Source organism: Pseudorca crassidens, chromosome 6, assembly GCF_039906515.1.
Source record: "Pseudorca crassidens isolate mPseCra1 chromosome 6, mPseCra1.hap1, whole genome shotgun sequence".
NCBI lineage: Eukaryota > Metazoa > Chordata > Mammalia > Artiodactyla > Delphinidae > Pseudorca > Pseudorca crassidens.
In genome coordinates this window covers 101,961,357-101,975,447 of record NC_090301.1, presented here as the reverse complement: position 1 = coordinate 101,975,447, position 14,091 = coordinate 101,961,357, and positions in this window count along the sequence as shown.

The following is a 14,091-nucleotide window of genomic DNA, read 5'->3' as shown; positions in this document are numbered from 1 at the left end:
TAAGGGGCACTGTAATTCACAAACCTGCAGAGTTATAAATGACAGTGATCGTCCAAAAATGTACTGAAGTATGGCTGCCAAGAGGACTTGAAAGCGGGGCAGAATTGCAGGAAACCGATTTCAGGAGGTAGACTGGAATTGCATTGAAAGCATAGGAAAAGAGGCAGAACGTCCACAATGATGCACTTGGCCAAAAAGGGCGTATGCGTTTTTTCCTGAATATATTCAGGAAAAAACGCATACGCCCTTTTTGGCCAACCAAGCAAATTTGCAAAGGAAATCTGCACTAAAATGAAGTCTCACTTCCCCCCGGTCAAAAGGGCCATCTGAAAAAAGTGTAAAATCCAGAAAGGCAGGAAAGGTCATGGAGAACTGGGAGCCTTGTTATGCTGATGGGCGGGATGTAAATTGCCAAGAGACACTCGGGAGAAGTGTATGGTGTTTCCTGAAATATCTAAAAAACAAAGCAACAGAAACTAGGGCACTTCCACTTATGGTCCTATAGCTTAGGGAAATTAAAATCAAAAAGACACAGCCACCCCAAAGTTTGGGACGCCTCTGTTTACAAGAACCTCGTTTACCGTACAAGTTCAGTATCACAGAAAGTGAAAAATGGATAAAGAAATTGTGGTACTTACGTACAATGCAGTATCACTCAGCAATGAAATCTATGTCATCAGGCCCGTAGCAGCATAATGAGTGGATTCAGGTACGATGATTCTAACTGAAATAAGTCACACAGAAAAAGAAACATCATAAGATATCACTAATACATGGAATGTAAACTTGGCTACACAGGAACTGAATTCCAAAACAGAACAGGGTCTCAAATTTAGAAAACCAACTTATGCTTGCTTAAGGGGAAATGTGAGTTGGGGTGCTGCATAAAACCAGAGATTGAAATGAGTACAGATAAAGTTCCTTAAGCCAAATATGGAATAGACAAGAGCTACTCCTTGCTCAACGAAATGGACTCAACACCCCATATTAAACGCCTAAGAATGTACCTGACTAGTAAGTATCTTAAAATCTATGGATTGCTATGTCTCCGAAAGAGAATCAAGCATGTGTACAGGGGCATAAAGGCAGCAGTGATAGGATTGGAGAGGTTCGGTGAGCAAATGAAGACCCTTTGAATTCCTATTGCATGGTACCCATTCCACGGGTCTCAACTCTCCAGGTTTAAGGTATTCTTCCTTCAGGTAAATCATGCATGTGGAACCCAGAGTATGATCAACCGTGTGAACGGGAGACGTGTTCAAATATGTCTCAGTTTTCGTACCCTGGTACTCGGTTGCAAGATTCCAGATGCTTTACTAACACTCTCCCAACTTGGAGAGTCAGTCCCTTTAACCTCCTGTTTGGCCCAGTTTGCAATTTCTGCGGAAGATGAACAGGAATAGTGAGAACCAATGAGAGACTAGCTGGAGGTGTCTGGACGGGCAAATTTAACTCTCATTTCCCACCAGGAAGAGGAAATAAGCAAAGGCTCAGCGTGCCATGCCGGAACCAGATTATGGCCTGAAGCCATCCTGCGGTGTTGCGGCCAGCTCACAAGAAAGCGAGTTGAAGAAAGGAGCTCAGGGGCACTGTAATTCACAAACCTGCAGAGTTATAAATGACAGCTATCGTCCAAAAATATACTGAAGTAAGGCTGCCAAGAGGACTTGAAAGCGGGGCAGAATTGCAGGAAACCGATTTCAGGAGGTAGACTGGAATTGCATTGAAAGCATAGGAAAAGAGGCAGAACGTCCACAATGATGCACTTGGCCAAAAAGGGCGTATGCGTTTTTTCCTGAATATATTCAGGAAAAAACGCATACGCCCTTTTTGGCCAACCAAGCAAGCTTGCAAAGGAAATCTGCACTACAATGAAGTCTCACTTCCCCCCGGTCAAAAGGGCCATCTGAAAAATGTGTAAAATCCAGAAAGGCAGGACAGGCCATGGAGAACTGGGAGCCTTGTTATGCTGATGGGCGGGATGTAAATTGCCAACAGACACTCGGGAGAAGTGTATGGTGTTTCCTGAAACATCTGAAAAACAAAGCAACAGAGCCTAGGGCACTTCCACTTATGGTCCTATAGCTTAGGGAAATTAAAATCAAAAAGACACAGCCACCCCAAAGTTTGGGACGCCTCTGTTTACAAGAACCTCGTTTACAGTACAAGTTCAACATCGCAGAAAGTGAAAAATGGATAAAGAAGTTGTGGTATTTACTTACAAAGCAATATCACTCAGCAATGAAATCTATGTCATCAGGCCCTTAGCAGCACAATGAGTGGATTCAGGTATGATGATTCTAACTGAAATAAGTCACACAGAAAAAGAAACATCATAAGATATCAGTAATACATGGAATGTAAACTTGGCTACACAGGAACTGAATTACAGAACAGAACAGGGTCTCAAATTTAGAAAACCAACTTATGCTTGCTTAAGGGGAAAGGTGAGTTGGGGTGCTGCATAAAACCAGAGATTGAAATGAGCACAGATAAAGTTCCTTAAGCCAAATATGGAATAGACAAGAGCTACTCCTTGCTCAACGAAATGGACTCAACACCGCATATTAAACGCCTAAGAATGTACCTGACTAGTAAGTATCTTAAAACCTATGGATTGCTATGTCTCCGAAAGAGAATCAAGCATGTGTACAGGGGCATAAATGCAGCAGTGATAGGATTGGAGAGGTTCAGTGAGCAAATGAAGACCCTTTGAAGTCATATTGCATGGTACCCATTCCACGGGTTTCAACTACCCAGGTTTAAGGTATTCTTCCTTCAGCTAAAACATGCATGTGGAACCTAGAGTATGATCAACCATGTGATCGGGAGACGTGTTCAAATATGTCTCAGTTTTCGTACCCTGGTACTCGGGTGCAAGATTCCAGATGCTTTACTAACACTCTCCCCACTTGGAGAGTCAGTCCCTTTAAACTCCTGTTGGGCCAAGTTTGCAATTTCTGCGGAAGATGAACAGGAATAGGGAGAACCAATGAGAGACTAGCTGGAGGTGTCTGGACGGGCAAATTTAACCCTGATTTCCCACCAGGAAGAGGAAATACCAAAAGCTCAGCGTGCCGTGCCGGAACCAGATTAGGGCCTGAAGCCATCCTGCGGTGTTGCGGCCAGGTCACAAGAAAGCGAGTTGAAGAAAGGAGCTCAGGGGCACTGTAATTCACAAACCTGCAGAGTTATAAATGACAGGTATCGTCCAAAAATATACTGAAGTAAGGCTGCCAAGAGGACTTGAAAGCGGGGCAGAATTGCAGGAAACCGATTTCATGAGGTAGACTGGAATTGCATTGAAAGCATAGGAAAAGAGGCAGAACGTCCAAAATGACGCACTTGGCCAAAAAGGGCGTATGCATTTTTTCCTGAATATATTCAGGAAAAAACGCATACGCCCTTTTTGGCCAACCAAGCAAGCTTGCAAAGGAAATCTGCACTACAATGAAGTCTCACTTCCCCCCGGTGAAAAGGGCCATCTGAAAAAAGTGTAAAACCCAGAAAGGCAGGACAGGCCATGGAGAACTGGGAGCCTTGTTATGCTGATGGGCGGGATGTAAATTGCCAAGAGACACTCGGGAGAAGTGTATGGTGTTTCCTGAAATATCTAAAAAACAAAGCAACAGAGCCTAGGGCACTTCCACTTATGGTCCTATAGCTTAGGGAAATTAAAATCAAAAAGACACAGCCACCCCAAAGTTTGGGACGCCTCTGTTTACAAGAACCTCGTTTACAGTACAAGTTCAACATCGCAGAAAGTGAAAAATGGATAAAGAAGTTGTGGTATTTACTTACAAAGCAATATCACTCAGCAATGAAATCTATGTCATCAGGACCTTAGCAGCAAAATGAGTGGATTCAGGTGTGATGATTCTAACTGAAATAAGTCACACAGAAAAAGAAACATCATAAGATATCAGTAATACATGGAATGTAAACTTGGCTACACAGGAACTGAATTACAGAACAGAACAGGGTCTCAAATTTAGAAAACCAACTTATGCTTGCTTAAGGGGAAAGGTGACTTGGGGTGCTGCATAAAACCAGAGATTGAAATGAACACAGATAAAGTTCCTTAAGCCAAATATGGAATAGACAAGAGCTACTCCTTGCTCAACGAAATGGACTCAACACCGCATATTAAACGCCTAAGAATGTACCTGAATAGTAAGTATCTTAAAACCTATGGATTGCTGTGTCTCCGAAAGAGAATCAAGCATGTGTACAGGGGCAGAAACGCAGCAGTGATAGGATTGGAGAGGTTCAGTGAGCAAATGAAGACCCTTTGAAGTCATATTGCATGGTACCCATTCCACGGGTTTCAACTACCCAGGTTTAAGGTATTCTTCCTTCAGCTAAAACATGCATGTGGATCCTAGAGTATGATCAACCATGTGAACGGGAGACGTGTTCAAATATGTCTCAGTTTTCGTACCCTGGTACTCGGGTGCAACATTCCAGACGCTTTACTAACACTCTCCCCACTTGGAGAGTCAGTCCCTTTAACCTCCTGTTTGGCCCAGTTTGCAATTTCTGCGGAAGATGAACAGGAATAGGGAGAACCAATGAGAGACTAGCTGGAGGTGTCTGGACGGGCAAATTTAACTCTCATTTCCCACCATAGAGAGGAATTAACAAAAGGCTCAGCGTGCCGTGCCAGAACAAGATTAGGGCCTGAAGCCATCCTGCGGTGTTGCGGCCAGCTCACAAGAAAGCGAGTTGAAGAAAGGAGCTCAGGGGCACTGTAATGCACAAACCTGCAGAGTTATAAATGACAGCTATCGTCCAAAAATATACTGAAGTAAGGCTGCCAAGAGGACTTGAAAGCGGGGCAGAATTGCAGGAAACCGATTTCAGGAGGTAGACTGGAATTGCATTGAAAGCATAGGAAAAGAGACAGAACGTCCACAATGATGCACTTGGCCAAAAAGGGCGTATGCGTTTTTTCCTGAATATATTCAGGAAAAAACGCATACGCCCTTTTTGGCCAACCAAGCAAACTTGCAAAGGAAATCTGCACTACAATAAAGTCTCACTTCCCCCCGGTCAAAAGGGCCATCTGAAAAAAGTGTAAATTCCAGAAAGGCAGGACAGGCCAAGGAGAACTGGGAGCCTTGTCATGCTCATGGGCGGGATGTAAATTGCCAACAGACACTAGGGAGAAGTGTATGGTGTTTCCTGAAACATCTAAAAAACAAAGCAACAGAGCCTAGGGCACTTCCACTTATGGTCCTATAGCTTAGGGAAATTAAAATCAAAAAGACACAGCCACCCCAAAGTTTGGGACGCCTCTGTTTACAAGAACCTCGTTTACCGTACAAGTTCAACATCAGAGAAAGTGAAAAATGGATAAAGAACTTGTGGAACTTACGTACAATGCAGTATCACTCAGCAATGAAATCTATGTCACCAGGCCCGTAGCAGCATAATGAGTGGATTCAGGTACGATGATTCTAACTGAAATAAGTCACACAGAAAAAGAAACATCATAAGATATCACTAATACACGGAATTTAACTTGGCTACACAGGAACTGAATTACAGAACAGAACAGGGTCTCAAATTTAGAAAACCAACTTATGCTTGCTTAAGGGGAAAGGTGAGTTGGGGTGCTGCATAAAACCAGAGATTGAAATGAGCACAGATAAAGTTCCTTAAGCCAAATATGGAATAGACAAGAGCTACTCCTTGCTCAACGAAATGGACTCAACACCGCATATTAAAGGCCTAAGAATGTACCTGACTAGTAAGTATCTTAAAACCTATGGATTGCTATGTCTCCGAAAGAGAATCAAGCATGTGTACAGGGGCATAAACGCAGCAGTGATAGGATTGGAGAGGTTCGGTGAGCAAATGAAGACCCTTTGAAGTCATATTGCATGGTACCCATTCCACGGGTTTCAACTACCCAGGTTTAAGGTATTCTTCCTTCAGCTAAAACATGCATGTGGAACCTAGAGTATGATCAACCATGTGATCGGGAGATGTGTTCACATATGTCTCAGTTTTCGTACCCTGGTACTCGGGTGCAACATTCCAGACGCTTTACTAACACTCTCCCGACTTGGAGAGTCAGTCCCTTTAACCTCCTGTTTGGCCCAGTTTGTAATTTCTGCGGAAGATGAACAAGAATAGCGAGAACCAATGAGAGACTAGCTGGAGGTGTCTGGACGGGCAAATTTAACTCTCATTTCCCACCAGGAAGAGGAATTAACCAAAGGCTCAGCGTGCCGTGCGGGAACCAGATTAGGGCCTGAAGCCATCCTGCGGTGTTGCAGCCAGCTCAAAAGAAAGCGAGTTGAAGAAAGGAGCTCAGGGGCACTGTAATTCACAAACCTGCAGAGTTATAAATGACAGCTATCGTCCAAAAATATACTGAAGTAAGGCTGCCAAGAGGACTTGAAAGCGGGGCAGAATTGCAGGAAACCGATTTCAGGAGGTAGACTGGAATTGCATTGAAAGCATAGGAAAAGAGGCAGAGCGTCCACAATGATGCACTTGGCCAAAAAGTGCATATGCATTTTTTCCTGAATATATTCAGGAAAAAACGCATACGCCCTTTTTGGCCAACCAAGCAAGCTTGCAAAGGAAATCTGCACTACAATGAAGTCTCACTTCCCCCCGATCAAAAGGGCCATCTGAAAAAAGTGTAAAATCCAGAAAGGCAGCACAGGCCATGGAGAACTGGAAGCCTTGTTATGCTGATGTGCGGGATGTAAATTGCCAACAGACACTCGGGAGAAGTGTATGGTGTTTCCTGAAACATCTAGAAAACAAAGCAACAGAGCCTAGGGCACTTCCACTTATGGTCCTATAGCTTAGGGAAATTAAAATCAAAAAGACACAGCCACCCCAAAGGTTGGAACGGCTCTGTTTACAAGAACCTCGTTTACAGTACAAGTTCAACATCGCAGAAAGTGAAAAATGGATAAAGAAGTTGTGGTATTTACTTACAAAGCAATATCACTCAGCAATGAAATCTATGTCATCAGGCCCTTAGCAGCACAATGAGTGGATTCAGGTATGATGATTCTAACTGAAATAAGTCACACAGAAAAAGAAACATCATAAGATATCACTAATACACGGAATGTAAACTTGGCTACACAGGAACTGAATTACAGAACAGAACAGGGTCTCAAATTTAGAAAACCAACTTATGCTTGCTTAAGGGGAAAGGTGAGTTGGGGTGCTGCATAAAACCAGAGATTGAAATGAGCACAGATAAAGTTCCTTAAGCCAAATATGGAATAGACAAGAGCTACTCCTTGCTCAACGAAATGGACTCAACACCACATATTAAATGCCTAAGAATGTACCTGACTAGTAAGCATCTTAAAACCTATGGATTGCTATGTCTCCGAAAGAGAATCAAGCATGTGTACAGGGGCATAAACGCAGCAGTGATAGGATTGGAGAGGTTCGGTGAGCAAATGAAGACCCTTTGAAGTCATATTGCATGGTACCCATTCCACGGGTTTCAACTACCCAGGTTTAAGGTATTCTTCCTTCAGCTAAAACATGCATGTGGAACCTAGAGTATGATCAACCATGTGATCGGGAGACGTGTTCAAATATGTCTCAGTTTTCGTACCCTGGTACTCGGGTGCAACATTCCAGACGCTTTACTAACACTCTCCCGACTTGGAGAGTCAGTCCCTTTAACCTCCTGTTTGGCCCAGTTTGCAATTTCTGCGGAATATGAACAGGAATAGGGAGAACCAATGAGAGACTAGCTGGAGGTGTCTGGACGGGTAAATTTAACTCTCATTTCCCACCAGGAAGAGGAATTAACCAAAGGTTCAGCGTGCCGTGCCGGAACCAGATTAGGGCCTGAAGCCATCCTGCGGTGTTGCGGCCAGCTCACAAGAAAGCGAGTTGAAGAAAGGAGCTCAGGGGCAATGTAATTCACAAAGCTGCAGAGTTATAAATGACAGCTATCGTCCAAAAATATACTGAAGTAAGGCTGCCAAGAGGACTTGAAAGCGGGGCAGAATTGCAGGAAACCGATTTCAGGAGGTAGACTGGAATTGCATTGAAAGCATAGGAAAAGAGACAGAACGTCCACAATGATGCACTTGGCCAAAAAGGGCGTATGCGTTTTTTCCTGAATATATTCAGGAAAAAACGCATACGCCCTTTTTGGCCAACCAAGCAAACTTGCAAAGGAAATCTGCACTACAATAAAGTCTCACTTCCCCCCGGTCAAAAGGGCCATCTGAAAAAAGTGTAAATTCAAGAAAGGCAGGACAGGCCAAGGAGAACTGGGAGCCTTGTTATGATGATGGGCGGGATGTAAATTGCCAACAGACACTAGGGAGAAGTGTATGGTGTTTCCTGAAACATCTAAAAAACAAAGCAACAGAGCCTAGGGCACTTCCACTTATGGTCCTATAGCTTAGGGAAATTAAAATCAAAAAGACGCAGCCACCCCAAAGTTTGGGACACCTCTGTTTACAAGAACCTCGTTTACCGTACAAGTTCAACATCACAGAAAGTGAAAAATGGATAAAGAACTTGTGGAACTTACGTACAATGCAGTATCACTCAGCAATGAAATCTATGTCACCAGGCCCGTAGCAGCATAATGAGTGGATTCAGGTACGATGATTCTAACTGAAATAAGTCACACAGAAAAAGAAACATCATAAGATATCACTAATACACGGAATTTAACTTGGCTACACAGGAACTGAATTACAGAACAGAACAGGGTCTCAAATTTAGAAAACCAACTTATGCTTGCTTAAGGGGAAAGGTGAGTTGGGGTGCTGCATAAAACCAGAGATTGAAATGAGCACAGATAAAGTTCCTTAAGCCAAATATGGAATAGACAAGAGCTACTCCTTGCTCAACGAAATGGACTCAACACTCCATATTAAACGCCTAAGAATGTACCTGACCAGTAAGTATCTTAAAACCTATGGATTCCTATGTCTCCGAAAGAGAATCAAGCATGTGTACAGGGGCATAAACGCAGCAGTGATAGGATTGGAGAGGTTCGGTGAGCAAATGAAGACCCTTTGAAGTCATATTGCATGGTACCCATTCCACGGGTTTCAACTACCCAGGTTTAAGGTATTCTTCCTTCAGCTAAAACATGCATGTGGAACCTAGAGTATGATCAACCATGTGATCGGGAGACGTGTTCAAATATGTCTCAGTTTTCGTACCCTGGTACTCGGGTGCAACATTCCAGACGCTTTACTAACACTCTCCCGACTTGGAGAGTCAGTCCCTTTAACCTCCTGTTTGGCCCAGTTTGCAATTTCTGCGGAAGATGAACAGGAATAGCGAGAACCAATGAGAGATTAGCTGGAGGTGTCTGGACGGGCAAATTTAACTCTCATTTCCCACCAGGAAGAGGAAATAAGCAAAGGCTCAGCGTGCCATGCCGGAACCAGATTAGGGACTGAAGCCATCCTGCGGTGTTGCGGCCAGCTCACAAGAAAGCGAGTTGAAGAAAGGAGCTCAGGGGCAATGTAATTCACAAACCTGCAGAGTTATAAATGACAGCTATCATCCAAAAATACACTGAAGTAAGGCTGCCAAGAGGACTTGAAAGCGGGGCAGAATTGCAGGAAACCGATTTCAGGAGGTAGACTGGAATTGCATTGAAAGCATAGGAAAAGAGGCAGAACGTCCACAATGATGCACTTGGCCAAAAAGGGCGTATGCGTTTTTTCCTGAATATATTCAGGAAAAAACGCATACGCCCTTTTTGGCCAACCAAGCAAGCTTGCAAAGGAAATCTGCACTACAATGAAGTCTCACTTCCCCCCGGTCAAAAGGGCCATCTGAAAAAAGTGTAAAATCCAGAAAGGCAGGACAGGCCATGGAGAACTGGGAGCCTTGTTATGCTGATGGGCGGGATGTAAATTGCCAACAGACACTCGGGAGAAGTGTATGGTGTTTCCTGAAACATCTAAAAAACAAAGCAACAGAGCCTAGGGCACTTCCACTTATGGTCCTATAGCTTAGGGAAATTAAAATCAAAAAGACACAGCCATCCCAAAGTTTGGGACGCCTCTGTTTACAAGAACCTCATTTACCGTCCAAGTTCAGTATCACAGAAAGTGAAAAATGGATAAAGAAGTTGTGGTATTTACTTACAAAGCAATATCACTCAGCAATGAAATCTATGTCATCAGGCCCTTAGCAGCACAATGAGTGGATTCAGGTATGATGATTCTAACTGAAATAAGTCACACAGAAAAAGAAACATCATAAGATATCACTAATACACGGAATTTAACTTGGCTACACAGGAACTGAATTACAGAACAGAACAGGGTCTCAAATTTAGAAAACCAACTTATGCTTGCTTAAGGGGAAAGGTGAGTTGGGGTGCTGCATAAAACCAGAGATTGAAATGAGCACAGATAAAGTTCCTTAAGCCAAATATGGAATAGACAAGAGCTACTCCTTGCTCAACGAAATGGACTCAACACCGCATATTAAACGCCTAAGAATGTACCTGACTAGTAAGTATCTTAAAACCTATGGATTGCTAAGTCTCCAAAAGAGAATAAAGCGTGTGTACAGGGGCATAAACGCAGCAGTGATAGGATTGGAGAGGTTCGGTGAGCAAATGAAGACACTTTGAAATCATATTGCATGGTACCCATTCCACGGGTCTCAACTCTCCAGGTTTAAGGTATTCTTCCTTCAGCTAAAACATGCATGTGGAACCCAGAGTATGATCAACCATGTGAACGGGAGACGTGTTCAAATATGTCTCAGTTTTCCTCCCCTGGTACTCGGGTGTAACATTCCAGACGCTTTACTAACACTCTCCCCACTTGGAGAGTCAGCGCCTTTAACCTCCTGTTTGGCCCAGTTTGCAATTTCTGCGGAAGATGAACAGGAATAGGGAGAACCAATGAGAGACTAGCTGGAGGTGTCTGAACGGGCAAATTTAACTCTCATTTCCCACCAGGAAGAGGAAATAACCAAAGGCTCAGCGTGCCGTGCCGGAACCAGATTAGGGCCTGAAGCCATCCTGCGGTGTTGCGGCCAGCTCACAAGAAAGCGAGTTGAAGAAAGGAGCTCAGGGGCACTGTAATGCACAAACCTGCAGAGTTATAAATGACAGCTATCGTCCAAAAATATACTGAAGTAAGGCTGCCAAGAGGACTTGAAAGCGGGGCAGAATTGCAGGAAACCGATTTCAGGAGGTAGACTGGAATTGCATTGAAAGCATAGGAAAAGAGGCGGAACGTCCACAATGATGCACTTGACCAAAAAGGGCGTATGCGTTTTTTCCTGAATATATTCAGGAAAAAACGCATACGCCCTTTTTGGCCAACCAAGCAAGCTTGCAAAGGAAATCTGCACTACAATGAAGTCTCACTTTCCCCCGGTCAAAAGGGCCATCTGAAAAAAGTGTAAAATCCAGAAAGGCAGGACAGCCATGGAGAACTGGGAGCCTTGTTATGCTGATGGGCGGGATGTAAATTGCCAACAGACACTCGGGAGAAGTGTATGGTGTTTCCTGAAACATCTAAAAAACAAAGCAACAGAGCCTAGGGCACTTCCACTTATGGTCCTATAGCTTAGGGAAATTAAAATCAAAAAGACACAGCCACCCCAAAGTTTGGAACGGCTCTGTTTACAAGAACCTCGTTTACAGTACAAGTTCAACATCGCAGAAAGTGAAAAATGGATAAAGAAGTGGTGGTATTTACTTACAAAGCAATATCACTCAGCAATGAAATCTATGTCATCAGGCCCTTAGCAGCACAATGAGTGGATTCAGGTATGATGATTCTAACTGAAATAAGTCACACAGAAATAGAAACATCATAAGATATCAGTAATACACGGAATGTAAACGTGGCTACACAGGAACTGAATTACAGAACAGAACAGGGTCTCAAATTTAGAAAACCAACTTATGCTTGCTTAAGGGGAAAGGTGAGTTGGGGTGCTGCATAAAACCGGAGATTGAAATGAGCACAGATAAAGTTCCTTAAGCCAAATATGGAATAGACAAGAGCTACTCCTTGCTCAATGAAATGGACTCAACACCACATATTAAACGCCTAAGAATGTACCTGACTAGTAAGTATCTTAAAACCTATGGATTGCTATGTCTCCGAAAGAGAATCAAGCATGTGTACAGGGGCATAAACGCAGCAGTGATAGGATTGGAGAGGTTCGGTGAGCAAATGAAGACCCTTTGAAGTCATATTTTATGGTACCCATTCCACGGGTTTCAACTACCCAGGTTTAAGGTATTCTTCCTTCAGCTAAAACATGCATGTGGAACCTAGAGTATGATCAACCATGTGATTGGGAGACGTGTTCAAATATGTCTCAGTTTTCGTACCCTGGTACTCGGGTGCAACATTCCAGACGCTTTACTAACACTCTCCCGACTTGGAGAGTCAGTGCCTTTAACCTCCTGTTTGGCCCAGTTTGCAATTACTGCGGTAGATGAACAGGAATAGGGAGAACCAATGAGAGACTAGCTGGACGTGTCTGAACGGGCAAATTTAACTCTCATTTCCCACCAGGAAGAGGAATTAACCAAAGGCTCAGCGTGCCGTGCCGGAACCAGATTAGGGCCTGAAGCCATCCTGCGGTGTTGCGGCCAGCTCACAAGAAAGCGAGTTGAAGAAAGGCGCTCAGGGGCACTGTAATTCACAAACCTGCAGAGTTATAAATGACAGCTATCGTCCAAAAATATACTGAAGTAAGGCTGCCAAGAGGACTTGAAAGCGGGGCAGAATTGCAGGAAACCGATTTCAGGAGGTAGACTGGAATTGCATTGAAAGCATAGGAAAAGAGGCAGAACGTCCACAATGATGCACTTGGCCAAAAAGGGCGTATGCGTTTTTTCCTGAATATATTCAGGAAAAAACGCATACGCCCTTTTTGGCCAACCAAGCAAGCTTGCAAAGGAAATCTGCACTACAATGAAGTCTCACTTCCCCCCGGTCAAAAGGGCCATCTGAAAAAAGTGTAAAATCCAGAAAGGCAGGACAGGCCATGGAGAACTGGGAGCCTTGTTATGCTGATGGGCGGGATGTAAATTGCCAACAGACACTCGGGACAAGTGTATGGTGTTTCCTGAAACATCTAAAAAACAAAGCAACAGAGCCTAGGGCACTTCCACTTATGGTCCTATAGCTTAGGGAAATTAAAATCAAAAAGACACAGCCACCCCAAAGTTTGGGACGCCTCTGTTTACAAGAACCTCGTTTACCGTACAAATTCAACATCACAGAAAGTGAAAAATGGATAAAGAACTTGTGGTACTTACGTACAATGCAGTATCACTCAGCAATGAAACCTATGTCATCAGGCCCGTAGCAGCATAATGAGTGGATTCAGGTACGATGATTCTAACTGAAATAAGTCACACAGAAAAAGAAACATCATAAGATATCACTAATACACGGAATGTAAACTTGGCTACACAGTAACTGAATTCCAAAACAGAACAGGGTCTCAAATTTAGAAAACCAACTTATGCTTGCTTAAGGGGAAAGGTGAGTTGGGGTGCTGCATAAAACCAGAGATTGAAATGAGCACAGATAAAGTTCCTTAAGCCAAATATGGAATAGACAAGAGCTACTCCTTGCTCAACGAAATGGACTCAACACCCCATATTAAACGCCTAAGAATGTACCTGACTAGTAAGTATCTTAAAACCTATTGATTGCTATGTCTCCAAAAGAGAATCAAGCATGTGTACAGGGGCATAAACGCAGCAGTGATAGGATTGGAGAGGTTCGGTGAGCAAATGAAGACCCTTTGAAGTCATATTGCATGGTACCCATTCCACGGGTCTCAACTCTCCAGGTTTAAGGTATTCTTCCTTCAGCTAAATCATGCATGTGGAACCCAGAGTATGATCAACCGTGTGAACGGGAGACGTGTTCAAATATGTCTCAGTTTTCGTACCCTGGTACTCGGGTGCAACATTCCAGACGCTTTACTAACACTCTCCCGACTTGGAGAGTCAGTCCCTTTAACCTCCTGTTTGGCCCAGTTTGCAATTTCTGCGGAAGATGAACAGGAATAGTGAGAACCAATGAGAGACTAGCTCGAGGTGTCTGGACGGGCAAATTTAACTCT